The 22847-nt window shown below is 54.3% G+C and overlaps 1 protein-coding gene across 3 annotated transcripts in view; it reads left to right on the top strand.

Annotated features, from left to right (window-relative positions):
- ITPK1 (inositol-tetrakisphosphate 1-kinase) overlaps positions 1-22847 on the top strand; it is a 156453-nt gene that overhangs the window by 69202 nt on the left and 64404 nt on the right. The window lies entirely within an intron of this gene.

Here is a 22847-nt window from a genome sequence, read left to right on the forward strand (position 1 = left end):
TGAATGGGCGAGGGGACCCTGGCAGTTCAGGCCCAAGGTGGACCGGGTTAGCCCCAGACTAGAGACTGGACTCAGAATTTAGTTCCACAACAGTGAACAGTCTGAATTGGAGAGTTTAATGAACTGTAGTGAAAATATAATTTAATTTTAATTACGGGCTCTTGTTAATCAGTTCCCGGATTCGCCTGTAACCAGGGTCCCTAATTGGCCCTTAAGTGCTGTCATGTTTCGAGAAGAGGCTCCGTCTCCCTTCCTCTGACCTTTCCCCCCATCATGGTGACTGGTTGAAGAGCCTTGGCTAACAGGCAGCACGGCTTCTTCAAGCTTTAAGGTCTCTAGCGATGCTCTTTGGAGTCATTAGAGGAGTTGAATTCAGAGGCTGCACTGAAATCTGCCCCCCACCCCCACCCCCAACACACATACCCTGTTTCTTGGCTGGCCCAGGCCTGTAAGGAGCTGTGGGAGTTGGATGCTGGCTGCAAGGACAGAGGAGCCTGAGGGTTTGCCCAGAGATGTACCAGGCCTCTCCGCTTACTTCTGAAAGGCGAGGCTTACAGATTTGATCTGATCTTGAAACGCTGTGCGTGCCGAGGCGAGGACCCGGTGCCTGGTGAATCATCGTCATCAGACCTGGGACTTCAGACGCACTGTCATCTGGGGCTGAAAGGCCAGGTGGCCAGAGCTGTGAACTCAGGGTTCTTTATAGGACAACTTACGGGGATGGGAGCCTTAAATGTGCCTTCCCCCACCTGCTGGCCTCCATAGCTGGACTGGTTCCAGCCCCAGAGCTCTAGAGCCTGCCCTGGCCATGGTCCTCAGGGCTGGATGCAGCTGGCACAGTGTGAATCTTCTTCTTTCTTCTTCTTTTTTAAAACTATTTAATTTTTGGTCTTGCTGGGTCTTTGCCGCTGTGCAGGCGTTCTCGAGTCGTTGCAGTCGGGGGCTCCTCTCTCGCTGCGGTGTGCGGGCTTCTCACGGCACTGGCTTCTCGTTGCAGAGCACAGGCTCTAGGGTGCCAGGTATCAATAGTTGCAGCATGCACACCTTAGAGCACAGACTCCATAGTTGTGGTGCATGGGCTTAGTGTCCCGTGGCTTGTGGGATCTTCCCGAACCAGGGATCGAACCTGTGTCTCCGGCATTGCAAGATGGATTCTAAACCACTGAGTCACCAGGGAAGCCCAACCCCCTCCGCCTGCCCCCTGCTTCCTTCTCAACCAGCCTGTGTGCCCGAGGCAGTCCTTTCAAATGGTGTGAGACCACATCCCTCTTTTCACCCCACAGTGCTGCCTCTCCCAACCCCTGCTTTTCTTCTTTCAGAATCTGCGACCCACCTCCCCATGGAGTGAGGGGATGGGCGGCATCGATTCGCTGTCACATGTGATGAACCCCAGGCCCTGGGTGGCAGCTTTCAGTCCTTAACCTGGAGGCCCCGTGGATTGCCCACACCCCAGAGTTTCCACCTGCTGCCAGCTTTATGCCGCAGCTCCGCAAGTGCGGGGAAGGTGGTTAATTAGCCTGGCCCAGGCTTCAGGCTCAGTGTCATCGGGAGTAATTAACTGCCTGGCCTTTGTCCTCTCTGTGGCCTCTCAGCCTCCGGATCTCTGCAGAGGGGGGTGGGCTGGTGGACTTGGCCTGCAAGCGGTATGCTTGGCCCACACAGGAATTTTTACGTTCTTCTCTTGGAATTTGTTGCTAGTATCTAAACCACTTGCCCAACAGTCCCCGCCGCTCCCTATTGCCCTGCGCGGCCTCCAGGTTGGCTGCTTACGTGTCCTCCGTGGGGCATTTCGTCTGCGCTCCTCCATTTGCCCCCAGGCCTGTCCCCACGGGAATTGCCCTGTGGCCTCTGGCTCTGACCTTCCTGGGTGATGGGGCCAAAGAGGGGAGAGGTAGCAGGCTGGTCGTTCACAGTTCCAGAATGATGGAAGCAGAGGGCCCTGGGGGAGGGGAGAAGGTGCTCCATGGGCTCAGAACTAGGGGTGGGGATGGTGTCTGCATGCCAGGCTCTCAGTCACCGCCTGTCTCAGGGGCAGAGTTGAGACCACAGAGCTGTAGGAAGGTGTACGTGGGCTCTAGGGGGGTAGGGGCTGTACAGGGGAGGCCCTGGGCAGCTCCCTGCAGGATCCTAGGCTGGTGCCAGGCCTGTCCCGCCAGGTCAAGAAGAGATTGTGGTTTGCACGTGGCCCCCTGAGTCTTGATACCTCCAGGAAGAGGCTCCTGATTATAGCACCCCTGGTCTTAGGGTTTAAAGATCTTGGACATCCAGTCTGCTTTTAATCAGGGTACAGATAAGAAGAAATGGCCTCTCCCAGCCCAGGGTGCATGTTCCCCACTGGTGTGTCTTGTACTTTACTCTTCCAGGTGGGTAGGGCTGGGTGGGTGGGGCTGCTGGCTGGTGTCGACCCAGGATGGCCTTTCCCCTGCTTGACAGGGTTGTGGGCAATTGCCTGGTGGTAGCAGCCCCAGAAGGAAGAATGGTCAGTTGAGCTATGCATGTGTTCAGTGTTTTCTGCTGTGACTTCAGGGAGCACATGGGCTTTTGTGACCTCCACCCCCACTTGTGTTGTGCTTTCCCGCTGACCTTCCTTCCTTCCAAAGTCCACCTGGCCTGGGGACTTCCCTGGTGGTCCAGTGGCTGAGACTGTGCTCCCAATGCAGGGGACCTAGGTTCAATCCCTGGTCAGGGAACTAGATCCCACATGCCGCAACTAAGATTCCACATGCTGTAGCTAAGACCTCAGTCTGTCAGTTCAGTCGCTAAGTATGTCCAACTCTTTGCGACCCTGTGGACTGCAGCATGCCAGGCCTCCCTGTCCATCACCAACTCCCGGAGTCCACCCAAACTCATGTCCATTGAGTCGGTTATGCCATCCAACCATCTCATCCTCTGTTGTCCCCTTCTCCTCCTGCTTTCAATCTTTCCCAGCATCAGGGTCTTTTCCAATGAGTCAGTTCTTCGCACCCAGTGGCCAAAGTATTGGAGTTTCAGCTTCAGCATCAGTCCTTCCAATCCATCAGTGGTTGGATCTCCATCCTTTATGATGGACTGGAAATCTCCTTCTCCAACACCACAGTTCAAAAGCATCAATTCTTGGGTGCTCAGCTTTCTTTTTGTTTGTTTTATTTATTTATTTTTGAGAACATATCATTGGCTTGTGTTATATAGAATGCAGCCTTGGGAAAGACACTTGTGGATAAGGAAGCACCCAACCAAGGAGATGCCTACAACTTCATCTACTTTGACCTTTTTTGCTAATTTTTAGACATTTTTTAAAATTTAAATTTATTTATTTTAATTGGAGGCTAATTACTTTACAATATTGTATTGGTTTTGCCATACATCAACATGAATCCTCTACGGGTGTACACATGCTCCCCATCCAGCTTTCTTTATAGTCCAACTCTCACATCCATCAGATCAGATCAGATCAGTCACTCAGTTGTGTCCGACTCTTTGCGACCCCATGAATCGCAGCATGCCAGGCCTCCCTGTCCATCACCAGCTCCTGGAGTTCACTGAGACTCATGTCCATCAAGTCAGTGATGCCATCCAGCCATCTCATCCTCTGTCGTCCCCTTCTCCTCCTGCCCCCAATCCCTCCCAGCATCAGAGTCTTTTCCAATGAGTCAACTCTTCGTATGAGGTGGCCAAAGTACTGGAGTTTCAGCTTTAGCCTCATTCCTTCCAAAGAAATCCCAGGGCTGATCTCCTTCAGAATGGACTGGTTGGATCTCCATACAAGGTGCAAATAATGAATGTTAAGATAAATAAAATTAAGTCAGTTTAACCCCAAAAATACAAATCATTTCCTGGACCTATGGGAAATGCGCTGGGCGTTTCTTGGGCAGCCTGCCTTGGAGGGGGGGGGTGCCTTGCAATGTGGTTGGAGCCGGAGACACCAGTGTCTGCTCTCACCCATCCAGAGAGTGTTCAGCTTGGGGTCTGGGGAGCTGGGTGGAGAGGCGGTGGGTCTGCAGAGCAGGGCCCCCTCCAGAGAAGTTGCTGAGGGCAGAGGAGGTCCTGGAGGAGAAGTGAAAATGCCCCCTTTCCTTTTACCCCCCTCTTTGTGGATGGCAGTAGGGCGGCCACACACCAGCCCGGCACTGCCGACCTTTTGTTGTGGTGGTGTCCCTGCGACCACAGGAGCTGCGTGCAAGAAGATGCCGTAGCCGCCGATGGGGTTGGGCACAGATCAGTGGTAGCCCAGGGAATGTACTGCAGAGCTTGGGGAACATCTTTTGGGGCTCAGTTCAGAGAAGAGTTGAGCAAGAAATAGGTCACAGTTACCAGGCATAGTTGCCGAACTTCTTATTTTCTGGCAGGACCAAGAAATGAGGCTTTCCACTAATTGCATTTCTTAGGTAGTTGCTTGGAGCTTTGTCTTCCCTTTGTCTTCCAAAAAGTGGTTTTACAGGTTTAATCATATATCCCACCCCTCTTTTCCTTTTAAAAAGAGAATGTATGGGATGCAGTTTAATTCTTTTTCTTATGTTTGTTGTTTTGTATTGTTTAGTCACTAAGTTCTGTCTGACTCTTTGCTATCCCGTGGACTGTGGACTGCCAGGCTCCTCTGTTCATGGAATTTTCCATGGAGGGGGTGGCTATTTCCTTCTCCAGGGGATCTTCCCAACCCAGGGATCATTATTGTACAATTAGAAACAACCAGATGTTCAGTGATAGGGAGTTGGTGAAGTAAATGATGCTTTATTGGTCTTTAAATGACAGTGACTTAGAAGAACAGGTAATGCCATCAGAAAGCATTCATTACAGCGTGCTTCATTAAAAAGTAAGATCCAAACCTGCTTATGTAGTATGATCCCAGTTTTGGGAAAATAGATCTAAAAATTGGAGGGATGTATACCAAAATAGAATCAGTTACCTCTGAAATCAAGGATGAATTTTCTGATGTGAATAAGTAACTTGGAACTTAAACATCTCTTACAACGAGCGGATATTAGTTTCATCAGGAATTTGCGTTACTTTACAGCCACACCTGGTAACTTTCTAGCCTGTCTGCTTTTTTTCTGTCTTCATGGTGGAACACTCTAGAATCTGAGCTTTTGGCAAGCAGAGGCTCCGCATCCCATTTGAGCTTCATGGGGTGCCAAGTGGCATTACTGTCTTGGACTTTCAGACCACACCCTTCTGGAAGTTGTTCGTGTGTGTGTGTGTGTGGCCTCGCCACCTCTAGTTGCTGTTCTTGAGTCCCAGACCTGGCTCCCTTGCGTGAAGGGACGGAGCCCAGAGGTGGCTGCAAAGTTCAGGGGCGTGTGTGTGTGTGTGTGTGTGTGGTTCCATTCTGAGGCTAGACAGAAGCCTGAGCTGGGCTTTCACCTGCAGCTGCCATTTCGTTCCGACATTGAGACCCAGCCTTTATGTTTCTTGAAATACCTTAAAGAATCCTTACTAAGTTTTGAATTGTTAAGAGTCAATATGAGTTTGACCCCCAGCCATGTCTGAAATAAAGGCAGACACCCCCTCCCCGCCCACGCAGGCAGGTGGGGTCTGACCTCTGGGGTAAAGAAGCGCTCTGCATTTGTTTCCCTGTCATTCTTGCCCCGCTGACCATGCAGGGGACACAGAGGTGGCGTTGTTTTGGGGCCAGGGGCTTGGCAGGGAGGTGTGCTGAGGTCAGGGCTGGCTTTGCGGCCCCCAGGGATTGGGACTGACTCAGCGGGACTCTGTCCCAGAGTAGTCCCAGAGTAGGGAGCCACCCGGGAGCCAGGACCCGACCTCAGGGCCAGCCTTGTCCAAGAACAGCCCTGACAAGTGGGGTCACTTCCCGAGAAAAGGAGCGTGATTGGGTGGAGGAGGGTGGGGAGAGCGTCGAGTCATCACTGGCCCGAGGGTTTTCCCACTCCCCAGCCATCCTCGCTGTGGTCTGGGCCTTGCCCCTGGCAGGTACAGCCTTGTTTCCCTTTGTGGCCGCCTTGCTCCAGTAGCTGCCCATCTCTCCCAGCTCCCCTGGCTCTCCTCCGGGGAGATTTTTCTCAGCATGTCCCTGTTCTGAGCTGTCCTCCCCCTGCCCCTTGGTGCTGAGATGAGTGGGAGAGAAGGCAGCTCATGTTTTTGGTCGTGATCCCGGACCAGAGAGAATAGGGTCAGTGTTCTCAGGCGTTGGGTCTGAATATGGGGGTGTTGGCAGGGGTGGGGGGTAGTACAGAGCTGGACAGGGAGCCCTCCACTGCAGAGTTGAGGCTGAACCTGAGGGGTCACACCGCTCCCTCTCCAGGTGGTGGGGGCTCAGTGACCTGTTGGGGAGGAGGGGGCCAGTGGCGAATGGAACAAGTTTGGAGGGTCAGATGGGCCTTGCAATGCCCCCCAACCCTGCTCCCACCCTGCCGAGCAGCATCTCCAAGGAAGTCATGTTTATTAATTGTTGGCAATGTCAGAAGAGCATGTAATCAGCTGCTTAAAGAGGAACCTGAGCTCCATTTCTGTTCTCTCTGTGCCTTTGAGTTTATCTTAAATCTCAGCGAGACGGTTGCAGCTTTTCTTACTGTGGCCTTGATCACGCGCCCTTTGACCCAGCAGTCCTCTGCACCCCACCGGTGTCCTGGGGCAGGGCTTCCAGCAGGATAGGGACAGTGTCCGTCTTGTGACCTGTTGGCTGCCTGCGGCCTGCCAGGTTGCTGATGGTGAGCTCCTTGGGGAGGGGGCAGATCACACTGATTTCATGATCGAGGCTTGGGGAAGGGGTGGCCTCCGTGAACACCCCCTGCCACCCATCTCCATTCTCTCTTAGGAGGGTCCCTGGGACCCAGAGAACCATGAACAAGTCATCAGATGCTCAGGTCAAGGCTGGGAAGGGACAGACACCTGGCACCAAAGGCCTGTTCCCCCCAGATTTTGTCTGGGACACCTAGGCCCACGGTTCAATGCCATGGGCCCCTGACCCGTAGGGACCCCTGGCTGGGCCATGCTCTGGATCCTGGCGTTGAGGTCCCAGGCTGACCTGGGTGAACCCTGGCTCTGCTGTCTTCTAGTACCAAGGAGGGCGAGACGGGTGTGGTGGAGTGCTGGGGGCGCCAGTTACCGCTCAGCCAGCGATTATCGCTGTCCTGGGTGGCCTCGGTGGTGCCTAGTAGACTACTGCTTCCCACTCCTGGTGTCAAGGTCAACTGTGCCGGTTTCTGCTTCATCCCCTTTTCTGACACCCTGCTCTGCAAACCCTCTGTCCGAGGCAGCACCGCCTCAGCCAGCCACTGACCTCCCATTCCCCCTGGACTCAAGCTGCAGGCTTTCTGTAGCCCTGTGGTCTGCACTGCTGGTTTGGGACTCCTTGGTACACGTGTGCAGGTATGCACCCCCAGGTCTGCCTTCATGGCTCAGCTCACCAGCCACCTCCTCCGAGTGGACTTCCTGAGCACCCCCTTGAATGACCGCATCTTCCTTGGCGTCCCTGCCACACTCTTGGTCAGTCTGGAAGAGCTGCTGTTCTCGTCCTCCTCACGGCCCCCTGGCAACTGTGTCTGCCCCCAAGGGCCCTCCCCGCTGCCCTGGTGTGGGCTCCGGGGCACACACGCCGAGTGCCCGGTTCCTGTGTGTTGATTGAATGATGGTGAAGTGGCCTGAGCAGGTCCCAGGGATCAGTGAGCGGATGAGACAGGGGGTGATGCTTAGAGGCGAGCAGGGCGAGCAGAGGCGAGCAGGGCATTGTCCTGGGAGACCTAAGGCCCAGGGGAGACGGGCATGTGCTCTCCCTGGACCGGCCTGTAGGCCACAGGCCCTTAGAGAACCAGCCCCTCAGCACTGCCCAGGCTGGGTTGGGGAGGGAAAGGCCGGCGGAGGAGCTGCTGGGCCTGAGGGGTGAGGGGTTTGCAGGAGGGCGGGGATGTCCAGGCAGAAGTGTGAGGACCCCGTGGTGAGGGCCTGCTGCGCCTGTGTTGGAGCCGTTCAGCCTCCTCTGCTGCAGGTGTGACTTGTCCTCTATCCTGGGTAAGCCCACTCCTAATGGCTGTCGCCTCACTTTCTGACTTGACCTTGCTGAGCAGGTGAGCTTGCATCCATTCAGGCAGCACGGACATTCGCCAAGTCCCCCCCGCTCCCCCCCACACACAGATGACCAGGACACACCCGCTTTCTGAGGGGAAGCAGAGTAGACAGATCCTCCCCACCCAGGACAGTCGGAGCTGTGGCAGAGCCCACCTTTCCAGAGTCCATTCCTGGCGGAAGGTTCTGGAAATGCACACAGATAAATGAGCAGAGGCACAGCCAGGCAGAGGGACCAGAGTCACCTTCTGAGGACGCTTGTTGGCTCCCCAGAGGGAAGGAGTTTTCTGGGTCAGGATCAAGGAACTCAGGAGTCTCCTTGCCTTCCAGGACATCCCGCTGCTTCGCCTGTGGGGTATTCTAGAGTCTCCCCCTCCTGCAGCGAGGGAGGGGTGGTTGCCATAGGAACTGCTGGATCTCCCTCCTGCATCAGTCAGCCTCTAGAGCAGGATGCTGAGGGAAGACACTGCGATGAGGTGTTGGATCAGAGGCTTGGAGGGATCCGTGGGCAGAATATTAGATCATTTTGGGGGGCTCACACCTTGTTTGGGGGCCTGAGACCCTGACGTCAGAGCCCACTCTTTTCTCCCCACTTCTGGCTTTGGAGAAAGTCTGGGGCCAGCACCCCCTAACCCCTTGCTTGACAGGAATCTGTCATTTGTGCACATCCCCACCCATCCTCATTCCCTGGCCACTAGGTCATGGCACAGTCCTGCTTCCTCCCTCCCTGCTCCATCACTGTCAGAGTTATGCACTGTTGTCTTTACCCCCATGCTGCCCAGGAGCCCTCCTCTGCTCTGGTCTTACCCTGCTACACACACACACACACACACACACACACACACACACACACTGTGCCCTGGTCTTACCCTGCTACACACACACACACACACACACACTGTGCCCTGGTCTTACCCTGCTACACACACACACACACACACACACACACACACACACACACTGTGCCCTGGTCTTACCCTGCTCTACACGGACACATACATACACACACACACACGTTCCCTCACATTACAAACCCTCCCTGGCTCATGAGTCCGTTGAACTGCAAGGAGATCAAACCAGTCAATCCTAAAGGAAATCAACCCTGACTGCTCATCAGAAGGACTGATGCTGAAGCTGAAGCTTCAGTACTTTGGCCACCTGATGAGAAGAGCCAACTCATTGGAAAAGACCCTGATGCTGGGAAAGATTGAAGGCAGGAGGAGAAGGGGATGAGATGGCAGAGGATGAGATGCTTGGATGACATCACTGACTCAATGGACACGAGTTCGAGCAAACTCGGGGAGATAGTGAAGGACAGGGAAGCCTGGTGTGCCGCAGTCCATAGGGTCGCAGAGTTGGATACCACTTAGCGACTGAACAACTGGCTCCTGAGGCCCCTGGGGATCTGTGTGACCTCTTTCCAGCTTTTCCTCTGTCCCCAGGCTCTCTGACCTGGGCCCCTTCACACACACTGACCCAGGGCCCCCTGCTCAGGATGGCTTCTGATGTGGCCTCTGCCCTGACAAAGCTCACTCTCTTTCGGTTACACCTCCCCACCCCCACCTCTCCTGATCTGATCCCTTGCACAGTCCTGCACTCCTGCCCTGTCTACCCCTGTTGTCACTGGGTCCTGATTCCTGGTTCATTTTCTCTCTGCTCTCGGCTTTGGTCCTTATGCTGGGACCCAGCAATGGACCAGGCCCAGAGGAGATGCTGGGAGATGTTTGATGGGCACAGTGGCCCCTGTGTGCTTGTGTGAGTCATATGAGACTCTTTGTGACCCCGTGGACTGTAGCCTGCCAGACTCCTCTCTCCATGCGATTTCCCAGGGAAGAATAGTGGAAGAAGAGTGGGTTAACATTTCCTCCTCCAGGGATCTTCCCAACCTAGGGATCAAACCCACGTCTCCTGTGTTGGCAGGTGGGTTCTTTACCTCTGTGCCACCTGGGAAGCCCAGGCTTCTATGTGGAACATTTATAAAGGCTCCTGCTAAGATGAGCAAAAGGAACTGTGCATTAGGTTTGGCAACCCCGTGAGTAGATACAAGGCTGTTCCTTCCAGTTCCTCTGAGGTGCAACTGTGCTAACACAGTCTGAGCTTGATAGCACCTCCTCCTGGACCTTCCTGAACCTGGTCACCACACCCCCAAGTTCCGTGTGGGGGACCCTTGGGTTCCCCCCCTCACCTCTAGGACCGCAGGAATCCTAGAGTCGACTTAGTCACCGACCTCTGAGCAGAAGTTGTGATAGTACGTTTGCATTTGCTGATTTAATCTGTAAACCCCGGGGAAAAACCCACCGGGGATTTCATTCCTCCGCCCCGCCTCAGAGAGCAGCACCTTTCTGTGCTGGCGGGCGTTCCCACCTCCCCGCTTTCTCTCTGAGTCCCTGGGTGTCTCTGCGTCAAGGCCTCCTGAGCACCTCTGAGCAGCTGGTGACCACACTGAGATGGAACCGCCAGGCCCTTTGTGGAAGGCCCAGGTCCAGGCCCACCCCCGCACAGGAGGGCTGGCTTCGCAGGCTGGTGAGCTGCCGTGTCACCCACCACTGTCACTCATTGACCCGAGCTTAAAAACAGTGCTCAGAGCCATCGAGGAAGTGCATTGCAGTCTCCCCATCAAGGTCACCATGTGCCCCTCGGGACACTGCTCATCACAAGCGCATCAAGCTGCCCCTCACGCGTGGCCCTTGGGGACTTCCTTCCATCGCACAGAGGGGGCGGGTGGACATGTTGGTTAGGATGTCCCGTGGTGGTTTGGTCAAGTTTCTACATTTCTGTGACCTGGCATTATTCTCAGAGCTCTCCAAGCCAGTTCAGGAAGGGTTCCAGCGCCAGCGTCTCCCTTTGTCCCTCACCAGTGCACACGAGTGTTTTATGTATACATGTATGTATGTATGTAGTTGCGCCTGGTCTTTGTTGCCGCATGCGGGGTCTACTTCCCTGACCAGGGACTGAACCCTGGGTTTCTGCCTTGGGAGCGCAGTATCTTAGCCACCAGACCAGCAGGGAAGTTACCACATAAGCATTTAAAAATACCTGAGCCCTGCGCCAAAGACGCCAGTTTGACTTGACACAACCCAGCTCCTTTTCAAGCAATTTGGAATACTGAACTTTTCTTTTTCATGGGATGTGTTTAATTTTTTAAAAAACTCCTTCATTAATATTATATCAAATACCAGTTTGAAAACTGCCTCAAGGAATAGGAATGCTCTCTGGGCTGGAAATAAATGACTGTAGAAAGGGAACTGCTTCAGGGCTTGAAATATAATCTTTGCAGGCTTTGTAGAAGTTTGACTCAAAGTTTTCCTTCCTTATTGTTAAGAAGGATGCACAAAGAAGATGTATTTTTGGCTTGGAGAATTCTTAGCCACTTGTGACTCGGCTTCCAGTTGTCATTCCTCCAGGAGGAATGTGGAGATAAAAGCAACATTGAGATGTGTTTTCCGTTGTCAGCAGGGAAAAAACCTTCCAGGGCAGGGAGCCAGGGCTGTGCAGGGAGGGAGGGAGCCTGGCTTGGGGATCCCAGCTGGGATGGGCAGCCAGTCTCATTCCACCAGCTCTAGATGCCCACCTTGGGGTTTCATATTAAAGACGGGGCCCTGGAGCTTCCCTGGTGGTCCAGTGGTTAAGATTTCGCCTTCCAATGCAGGAGGTGTGGGTTCAATCCTTGGTCTGGGAGTTAAGATCCCACATGCCTCCTGGCCAAAAAAACAGAACTGAAAACAGAAGCAGCATTGTAACAAATTCAATAAAGACTTAAAAAATAGTCCACATTAAAAAAAAACACAAAAATATTTAAAATGATACAAATGAACTTATTTACAAAATGGAAAGAAACTCACAGAATGAACTCGTGGTTGCTGGTGGGGAAGGATGGGAGGAAGGGACAGTCAGGGAGCTTGGGGTGGATGTACACACTGCTGTATTTAAAATGGATAACAAGGTCCTATTGTATAGCACGTGAACTTTGCTTACTGTCATGCAGCAGCCTGGATGGGAGGGGACTTTGGGGGACAATGGATACATGTATATATACGGCTGAGTCCCTTTGCTGATAACCTGAAACTCTTACAACACTGTTTGTTAATGGGCCATACCCCAATACAAAGTAAAAAGTTAAAAAAAAAAAAAAAAACTTAGAAAAATAAAGACAGGGCCGCCAGGTTACAGACAAGGAAGTGATGGCCCGTGTCACCTGGCCAGTCAGCGCCAGGTTCCTGAGCTGCCCTCTTCAGAGCATCCTGGTTTTGGAAGTTCTTTCTTAAGCCAGCTATTCAGTGAGACCATAGAAATGACAACTGGGCATATTAAGTGCTTACAACATGTATGAGGCGGGGCACTGACACCTCATACGTATTAACGTCCAGAGTGGTATCTTCAGAGAGATCTGAGACCTGACTCCCTGCCCAGCGCCCTCCAGGGGCTTCCCCTCCCCCAGGGGACATCTTCCCAACTCCTTCCCGCCCTTGGAGGCTCTGCACAACCTGCCCCATGTCCTTGTCACCCTTTCCCGGGACCCACTGAACGCAGCCTGTGCTGGGGGGCCCCCCCTCGGCTTTCCCCATTCCTTCTTGGTCGGGTCTCGGCTCAGATGGTGCATCCTCAGGCCTCACATGAGTTCCTTGGCTGCCAAAATGAATTCAGGACTGTGCGGCTTACACAACAAATGTATTGTCTCCCAGCTCTGGAGACTGGAAATCGAGACCAGAGTGTCGGCGGGGTTGGTTCCTTCTGAGGCTGTGAGCAAGGGTCTGCCGCAGGCCCCTCTCCTCACTTCCGTGTGGCTGGTGATTTTCAGCGTCCTACGCTGGTAGGTGCAGCACCGTGACCTCCACCTTCATCTTCACGTGACTTTCTCCCTCGTGTGTCAGCACCCAGATTTCTCCTTTTTATAATGATGCCAGTCATGTGGGGTTAGGGGCCCACCTTACTCTTGTATGATGTCCACTTAACGAGTTACATCTGCAGTGACCCCGTTCCCAAATAAGGTCACGTTCTACAGTACTGAGGGTCAGGACTTCCGTGTGACCTATTTGTGAAAATGAAAGTCACTCAGTTGTGTCTGATCTTTGCTACTCCATGGACTATACAGTCCATGGAATTCTCCAGGCCAGGATACTGGAGTGGGAAGTCTTTCCCTTCTCCAGGGAATCTTCCCAACCCAGGGACCGAACCCAGGTCTCCTGCATTGCAGGCAGATTCTTTACCAGCTGAGCCACAAGGGAAGCCCTGTAAGCTATCTGGGGGGACAAAATTCAACTCATGATGGGTTTTCTCTGCTGAGTGCCCCGGCCGCCACCCCCCACCACCCACATCATGCTCTCTACACTGATTTTATTCATGTTGTGATGCTTTATTTGTTTATTGTCTGTCTTCCCCCATGAGAATCTGAGGTCCTGAGACAGGGACCTTGGCCATCTTGTCCACTGCTGTCTCTTCAGCGCCTGAGCAAAGCCAGGCACAGAGTGTCCACTCACAGGAACTGCTGAGTGAGTGGATGAGTGCTCGGCTGGATGCAGGGGTGGGTGGGTGAGAGGAGGAGTGGGTGGCTGAAAACACAGCCTACAAAGCAGGTACTCTTGTCATCCCCACTCACCAGCCCCGCATGCTGAGATATCGAGAAAACAAGACCAGAATAAAGAGCAGTCTTTTGTGTCGGGTTCGTGAAGCAGTGGTGGTTTCTCTTCTATTTAAATCTTAAAAGAGCAGAAGCACAGATCGGTGTTACCACCTTCTAGATGTGTTGAGGGTTTGTCAGATGAGACACACCTCAGCCCATTTGCTTCTGCACCTCCTGCAGTCCTGTTATGCTCCCTGCAGACGCTCACCCCTGTGGCCCGCGGGGTGCCGTGCTCTCACACCTCCTTCACCTCGTTGGCCTCGCATATTGCGTGCAGGATGTGCACCACGCTTTGGGTATCAACTTCAAGTTTACCATCTAGAAGGGAAGTTGGGGTCCAGGTCAGTTCACGCTTGATCTAAAACTCTCGGTAGGAAGTGCAGGGAGGAAGCTGAGAGCCAACGTGTGTATAGGGTGGGTGGGGAAGGGTCTGGAAGAGGGGCGGTGGCATTTGAATTCAGCTGGCTGGAAGCTCAGATGGAGCACCTCGCTTCGTCTCAGCCCAGGCTTTAGCTTTGGGAAGGTCAAGGGAAGTAAATGGGAGCCTCTGTGGGGGACTGTTGTCCCTGTATCTCTTTTCCTCATTTACCCTCTTGGATTGTTGAGGGTCAATGTCTGGTGACTAGCTTCCCCGTGGTGCTGGTGTTAACCCACCTGCCAGTACAGGAGACACAAGAGACACAGGTTCCATCCCTGGGAAGATATCCTGGAGAAGGGAATGGCTTCCCACTCCAGTATTCTTGCCTGGAGAATCCCATGGACAGAGAAGCCTGGTGGGCTAGAGTCCAGGGGGTCGCAAAGAGTCGGACACGACTGAAGTGTCTTAGCAGGCACATGTCTGATGACTCTAATACTATATTCTACTTGGCTGTAGACAGACACCCTGAGGCGGGGACCCTCGGGATGCTCATGGTCTGCTGGTGGGGGAGGGGCATGCAGGACTCAAGCCTGGGAAGCCATTGCGGGTGGCTGAGGGGCGGCTCCTCCTCTGCGCTCTTGTGTTGTGGGTGGAGACCGGCCTCTTGAGATCCCCCTGCTAGCCTGGCTGAGCACACAGCTGCGGTAAGCCCTCGGGCCTCCTGGGCTCCCTGTGGAGGCCGGGCCTCCCCTCTGGAGTGTGCATGTCCTAGCACTATGAACTGCGTCACCCTGCTTGTCCCCTGGGCTTGTGACCTTGTCTGCTCTGTGGCCCCAAGGCACCCTTGACTTTTTTACCCTCCCCTGCAGGGTGTCTGCAGCGTGTTCCTGAGGCCACTTGGGACTTCAGCGGGGACTTTGGGGCTTCTAGTGAGCCCTGTGGAACACGGCCTCCCTGAATCCAATGTAGGCATAATACACTTGGGGCCCTTGGGGGTCCCAGCCCCTGCCATGGGGGACAGAGGCTAAAAACAGAACAAAGGTGGTGGCTGTGGGGAAAGGAGCACGTAAGTTTGGGGTGAGAAGTCCCTTGGGCCTGCCCCCCACTGACAGTGCCCTTGGGCAGCTCACCTTGCCCCCCACTGTCTCCATTTTCTCCCTGCAGATTGGGGATGACATTGACTTGGAGGGGTGGATATTTAAGTGCTCAATAAACCTCGTGTGAATGGGTGGGTAGGTGGATGGGTGGATGGTCTGAGTCTAGCCTCCGGGAAGAATTCTGGCACAGGCTAGCTGGGCTCTGGAACAGGACGCAGTCCCCGACCTCAGCGAGGGTGCTGTGGCCAAGAACTCTCTTTCTGCAACTCACCAGGCAAGTAAGTGTCCTGCCTGGTACCCAGGAAAGAGCAACCTGAGCCTGAAGGGCAGTTACCTATTGGTGTCAGAGGAAGAGGGTCCAGCCAGACCTGAGACTGATGGGGGTCTGTAGGCTCTGAGAGCAGAGAAGACTCCAGGAAGGGAGGGCTGACAGCGCTCCTCGGGACCATGACTGCCCGAGGGCCTGTGGTGGGCCTGGCATGGTGCCAAGGCTGTACCAATACCCTCGTCAAGTGCTGGAGGCAGTGACTTTTCTGGCTCTCTGAAACAAAGTTGACTTGCAAATTCCCAGAACTTTGGAGCTGCACACAAGGGACTTTTATCTTCAGGCTGTTGACTTGAGCGCACCCCTCATCTTCTCGGGGAGAAAGGTTATCCACGCTCTGCCTTAACCAGATGGTGGTTTATTATGTTCATTATTGGAAACCAGCTACTGAGAATTTGGGGCATTGGGTCAGGGAGTTCTGGGGCAGAGGCCGCGGGGGCGACCCGTACTGTGCTTGGCCCGGCCTGCGGTCTTTGGGGATCAGCCCCATGTGACGTCTAGCTCCTGACCCCTCTGAGGCCACTTGGCACTCCTTCGGGAGGGAGTCACTTTTGCCAGGGAAAGACTGCTTGCCCGTCGAGTTTTGGATCCAGTCCCACCAAGAAGCGCAAGACCCGGGCAGCATCCTCCGAGGCCGCGTGCCTTTTTGCAGCCTGTCCCCAAGGCACCAGCTCCGACTTGCCTTTCAGGAGAGCGCTGCTCCTGCCTGCTAGGGCCTTTAAGTGTTGGAGATGGCAGTTCTGTTCCATCTCAGACTTTGGAGAATCCAGAGAATAAATTGGGTCTTCTGCCCACTTGCTTTTCATTGGGGCCATTGAGTCAGGACCTCAGTTGAGACAAAAAACTTTTCATCTAGTGACTTCCATCTGAAAACATGCCATCCACATGGCGTGAACTGAGGGAGAAAAGGAACAGAAGGAAAGCCCCAGGGGCCCGGGACACCCTTTGGCTTAGCGGCCAATTGACTTCGGCAGGAGAGAGACCAGGTTCCCGTGCAGCTATGACGGGATGACCCTGGACAGTGACTTAACCTGTCTTGTGACCTGGTGTCCTCATGTGCACCTGCTGGGGTCACTGCTTGTTAGCTGGTGCGTGGCCCAAAGTCAGAACTCTTACCATCATTAACAGGGATGGTCCATTTTAATGTGGCAGCACATGCGTTGAGAAGCCTAATAGGAGCCAAGACAAGTGACCTAGCTTTGCAGAATACAGATTCTGGTGTATCTTGTAAACAGTGCACGTGTGTTGCATGCTAAGTCGCTTCAGTCATGTCTGACTCTCTGCGGCCCCATGGACGGCAGCCCGCCAGGCTCCTCTGTCCATGGGATTCTCCAGGCAAGAATACTGGAGTGGGTTGCCATGTCCTCCTCCAGGAGATCTTCTCGACCCAGGGATCGAACCCAGGTCTTCCACATTGCAGGCAGAGTTTTTACCACTTGAGCCACCAGGGAAGCGCCTTGTTAACAGAACTCAGGCGAGATTTCACTGGGCAGTAATAATGTAAAGAGTAAAAATAGAGAAACGGAATAGCTGAGCTTTTTGAGTGCACAGTTGTAGGAAAAACACACCTCCTGGGATTCACCTTTACTCTCACACTTCTACACACTTGCCATGTGTGATGGCAGTTGGCTGGGGGCTTTTCCCATACCACATAAGCCCGTAACACCAGGCCGGGAGTCCTACAGTTTAACACAGTTTTGACACTGACCACCTGGAGATGAACATCAGTTCTACAGGTTAAGGACTCAGTCCCACGAGGTCCTCCCCGTCCCTGCTCCATTAGATGCCAGTTGCAAGTTTAGATTGATATCTGTGTGCATGAGCCATCAGCTGTAAATCACAGGTTCCCACAGTCCCCTCCTCTAGTTTTGATTAATTTGATGCATTGGCTTCTGGAACTTGGGAAAACCGTTTACTTAGTATTTACCAGCTTATTATAAAGGACTATGGGAAAGGGTACAGTTGAACATCCAGGTGGAACAGGTGTATCGGGCAAGAGATGTGGGGAAGGGCTTCTGCACCCTCTGGGCAACCGTTTCTCCCAGCTCCTCCTTGTGCTCACCAGCCAGGATGCTCCCTGAACCTGTCCTTGTGGGATTTCCTATGAAGGCTTCATCACAAAGGCATGATCTGTCACTAACTCATTTTCCAGCACCCTCCCCACTCAAGGATAGGGAGTGGGGCTGAAAGTTCCAAGCTTCTAGTCATGCCTTGATTTTTCTGGTGACCCACCCCTATCCAGCCCACAAAGCATTGCCTCATTCAAATAAAAGACATCCCTGTCACCCAGGAAGATCCCATTTGAGGATAAGCCCGTGTGGTCACCCTACTTCGGAACCTGCGTTTTCAGGCTAGCAGCCATAGTCTGGCATGAGTGCACGGCTCCAGCACCCGTGCTCTGTGTCAGGCTCTGTCCTGAGTAATTATACACATTAACTCAGTTCTCACAGCAGCCTGAGGTGGGGACCCGTGAGAGAGACACAGAGCCTAAATAACATGCCAGGCCTCACACAGCTTCACAGCCACTCCTAGAGGACCCGGCCACCGAGCATGGTTGTGGAATAGTAACCACACCTGCCTGACGTCCTCACCAGCTTCACCTGCAGCCTTTGTGGTAGAGAGGGCCATTGCAGCCTGTCTGGCTGTTCAGAAAAGCGTAGGTTTTTCTCAGCAGCCCAGGTCTCTGCTAGCATACCTTGCATGTTGCAGCCAGAGAGGATGAGTGGCCCCCAGCATGGGGTGGGGGATGGGAGCCAGTTTTTCCGAGTCCCCGGCTTTCCGATGCACATGTTTCTTTCACATCTAGCTGGTTGTTGATCACATCAGGGAAGCGCGTGTGGGAGTTTGGGAGCAAAGGAAGAGCTGAAAGTACAGCCCAGAGAACCCTCTTCCAGAAAGCTGGAACCCTCTGCCTCTCATCTCATCTTGGCATCCCTCTACCCCCACCCTTCCACCATCCATGATCTCTCCTGTGGGGACTGCCTTCGGGTAGGCTCACAGACAGCCCCAAACTCTTAGTGGGTTAATGCACTCAAGATTTGCTCATTGATTATACCACAGCTGAATCCTGGTCCCCTAGGCATTGGAATCTTCCACAGGCTCCTCTGCTTCCAGCCCACAGATGAAGCATGAGAAGGCGGGGCGGTGATGGGCCACCCCCCGCAAGGTGCCAGTCAGCGGTCAGTGCTGTGGGAGAAGCTCTTTCTGCAGATGTGGTAGCTTAGGGCACCTGAGGCGTTTGGAACTGATAGATAAAGGAGAGGGTTTAATGCAGATGGTGCATCCTGCATCTTTGCAGCTGCCCCTCTACTTGGATTAAACCTTCCTTCCCCTGCCCATTTCTGGAGGTCCCATTCTTCCCTCTCCCTTCTGTGGCTTGGTCTGGACACCTCCTCCTCTGGGAGGCCATTTCAGCCCCCTTCACAGAAAAGAGTCACCCTGCTCCGTGGAAGGTCCCTTCTGGGTCTGCGTTGTTCACTCTGTTCTTTGAAGCTGCCAGTGCGCTTAGCAGATGTCTGCTGAGCTCTTAGGCTTCCTAGGTGGCACACTGGTAAAGAATCCACCTGCCAGCACAGGAGACCCGGGCTCAATCCCCGGGTCAGGAAGGTCCCCTGAAGGAGGAAATGGCAACCCACTCCATTATTCTTGCCTGGGAAATCCCATGGACAGAGGAGCCTGGCAGGCTACAGTCCATGCAGTCTCAAAGACTTGGACATAACTTTAGTGACTGAACAACAGCAACAGCCTAGTTCTTGCTTGGGGCCTGGTTCTAGGTCCTGGAGAGGCCAGGTTGCAGCCCTGGTCGTTGGGGAATCTCAGGATCTTGTGGAAGAGACAAAAGGTTAAAGAAACTACTTCATGCCTGGAAGTTACGGTGCTATCTTGGAGAGATGTGCATAGCATTTCGGGGACACCGGTGAGATGAAGGAGCCATTAAGGCTTCCTGTTTGGGAAACCAGGAGTTCAGAAGTCTGGAAACAGATCGAACTTCTATCCTGGGACTTGGGAGACTAGTAAGAGCTCATGTGTGGACCAGAGGCTACAGGATGTGGGTGGGCACTCCAGGCAGAGGACTCACTGCGGCAGGGGAGCACCGCCCTGTGCAGGTCTGGGGCAGCTGGGGCTGTGTCCAGGGTGAACAGTCCCCCTGAGGCCCTGTGATGAGAGGGCAGGGGACGTCTGTGCCTAGTGCACAGGAGGGGCCCAGAAAATACTTGTCAAGTTAACGAGTGATCAAGCTGAAGCGGGAAGTTCTCTAGAGGGCTTAGGTGCCACATCTATAAATGGAATGTTCTAACTCACAGACCAGTCCTGGAAGGCACAGTTCTGACATCCTCATTTTATGAAAGGGGAAACCGAGGCACAGAGGCAGCTGAGCCAGGAGGGGTGTCCAGGTGCCCACCGTTGCATCCTGTCCTCCTCAGCCAGCTGGTGGGCGGGAGGCAAGCGCCCAGCTCCCCTTGGATCACGACGGGGTTGCTTGTTCCCAAGGTCAGAGGTGGCTGTTGGGCCTCTGGGGTCTGCAGGCCTCTGTCCCATCTCCTTCTGGGCCTCCCTCCACCCTCGCCTGCCTCAGCGCCTTCGTCACTGAAGAAACAGTGGGCCCTTGTTTTCTCCGAATCCCGAGCACTCACAGAGCACCATCCAGCGCCGGCCTCTCAGGGTGGCGTGACTTGGAAACGTGGCGCCTGCAGCCACTACAGGGGGGCCCTTCCGTCCGGACACCCCGTGACTGGCTGAGGGGGCCCAGTCGGACCCTCTCTGAGGAGGAGGACAGGTCCCCTGGGAGAGTTTCCTTTTCTGTGAGCAGAGTGTGGTCAGAAAAAGCGAATGACACACTTGAAGTGAGTTCACTTCCGCCCTGGCCCCCAGTCCCGCCCCATCTGGAAAAGGAAACTTCTGAGGTGCCTCCCCCCACCCCCCGACCCCGCTGGTCCCAGGATTCCATTCTCTGCAGCACCCCCCACCCAAGGGCCCCTCTTCTGGGACACCCTCCCTCTGTGAGGGATCCCCTCTTTTGTGACGCCCCCAGTCCCCTCCGAGGGTCCCCTCCTCTGCAGGGTCTTAGGTTCTCTCCCACGGGTGCCCGGGGCCTGCTGACCGACAGCAGTTTTGGCTCCCCTAGGATCTGAGGGTACAGCCCCGGAAGACCTTCTCCCCCTTCCCTGCTGGCTCCTTGGGGTAGACCCCCTCAGGACTGCCAAGGCTCTGGCTCCTTGGGGTAGACCCCCTCAGGGCTGCCAAGACTCCGGCTCCTTGGGGTAGATCCCCTCAGGGCTGCCAAGGCTCCTCCGGTCCTCTGAGGAAGGCTGGTACAGGAGGGCCTTTTGGAGCCATGGACAGCTCTGCTCGGGCCCCAGCGAGGATGCGGAGTGGGGACTAGCCAGGCCTGACGTGTGTCCAGAGCCGCAGCTCTCGTGAAAGGGTTTCACTGGCACAAAAACGCTTGGAAAATACACAAAGGACAGTGGCCAGCTTCCAAAACTCCACTGTTTACCTTCAGCAGAGTGGCGGGGAACGCAGGGAGCTTATTTTGCAAACAGCCCACAGTTGTCAGGTCTACAGACCTTGGGTGATGCCGGGCGAGCACGAGCCCGGGGCCTCTCCTGCCCACCTCCTTCCCCAGAGGTGTGGGGACCCTAGAGTCCTCTCAGGGGCTGGCTTCTGTCCCTTCTTGCTGCACAGGAAACATTCTCTCTGGGATGGGGTTTCTGAGGCCTGGGGCACCCTGCCCAGCCTCCCACGTGACCCAGGCTCTTCCGCCCGTAGCCGTCTCGGTCTGAAAACGTTGGCCTCTTGCTTTGGTGTCTGTCACAGTGGAGCCGCTGGTTACAGGGCAGATGGGCAGCCCTGAGAATGAGCCATTCCTTGCCCATGTTCCCACTTGCCACTGGCTGCTCCGCCTTCCTTCCAATCCTGTTTTTTTGTTTTTTTTTTTCTTCTTGGGAAGTAGCATTGGATGGAAATTAATAATGAATGTATGGACAGAACTGGAAAGATCCTTGGCATTTCCTGTTTTTATCGAAGGGGAAACTGAGGCCCTGGGATGCTGCTAGGCTTTGGCACAGGCCCCAGGACATGGGCAGCTTGGCTGCAGGCTAAGCCCATCTGTGTTGCCGTTTGTCCGGGTCCCACTGGGTCATTTCCCAACCATGAGGCCTTACCCAGTCATTTTTTCTCCTCGGCTCTTGGGGTCCTGCTCTGTGAAGGTATAGCTGTCACCTCGCTCCTGGCCCTCCTGTGAGGACAAGTACCACATCCCTTCCCCATCTAGGAGTCTTGGAAGACGGGCAGCTGCTCAGCTGGTCTGATTTTTGCTGTTTTGTTTTGTACACAGGCTAGAACATCGAGGGATCAGTGTTCTTCAGTATTTTCCTTTTGTGAAATCCATGAAATTTTTTTTTTTTTTTAATAGGGAAAATCCCTTAACATCTTTCCTGGAAGACAATAAAAAAGAGGAGTTAAGGCTATCAACAGGAAAGACCTGGTGCATTCTGAAGCTTTAATGGAAAAAGAATTTAAATCAGGAAGATGACATAGCATGGGCGGGGTCAAAGGAGCCAGCAGGAGGTGGTGAGGCGCCCCCAAAGTGGTGGGGTATCACCACCCCAGGCCCAAGGGGACGAGGGGAGGGAAGAGCCTAGAGACAGTGGTGGTCTTAGGAGAGGGGCCGCCCTGCTCAAGGGAGATGTTGGGGCCGTGAGGATGGTGGGGACAAGCACCCAGACTCCTGTCCCATCCTCTCTCCCATCTTGTGCTGGTGCCTCCAAAGGGCCAGACGTGGCCAGCAGCCAGAGGGCAAGGCACCCAGGCGGTCGTGGCTCTGGGGCACAGCGCGGGCACGGGACTCGGGCTGGGGGCTGGGTGGCCGGCCCAGCTTCAGTTCTGGCTCTGCTTTCTCCCTGTGAAATCCTTAGCAGGTTTCAGAAGTCTGTGTTTTCCACTGTCATGTGTGGAATTGCCTCTCACCGTGTGGCTGGAAAATAAAAAGAAACAATGGACATACATTTTTATCACCGAGCCTCCCTGAAGCTGTCATCATGATCTCCTCCCTAATGACTTTGAAACAAACAGCCTGGAATCCTGGAGGGAGCCCCACTGGGGGAGTGGGACGGAGGGCAGAGGTGGGGCTGGTGGCCTTCTCTGGCCCCCACTGAGGCCACTCAAGGGGTCAGCCAGGTGATCAGCTGGCACCGCCGCCTCCAAGAGCACAGGCCCTGCAGGTGGTGGCGGCCGCGTGCCAGGCGGTAGACATCTGGCGGCCAGGAAGTGCAGTGTCAGGCGGCCCCGGCTATTGGTAGGTGCTCCCGTCTTGGGGGTCTGGGATGCCGGCTGTCAGCCAGCAGCTCTGGCTCCCCGGGACCCAATCTTCCAAACCCCATGCTCTTGAAAAAATAAACATGTTCCCCAGTGGAGCGGGGTGAGCCAAACCCTGGTGTCCCTACCCGAGAG

The sequence above is a fragment of the Bubalus bubalis genome, chromosome 20 (genome assembly GCF_019923935.1).
Source record: "Bubalus bubalis isolate 160015118507 breed Murrah chromosome 20, NDDB_SH_1, whole genome shotgun sequence".
NCBI classification, from domain to species: Eukaryota; Metazoa; Chordata; class Mammalia; order Artiodactyla; family Bovidae; genus Bubalus; species Bubalus bubalis.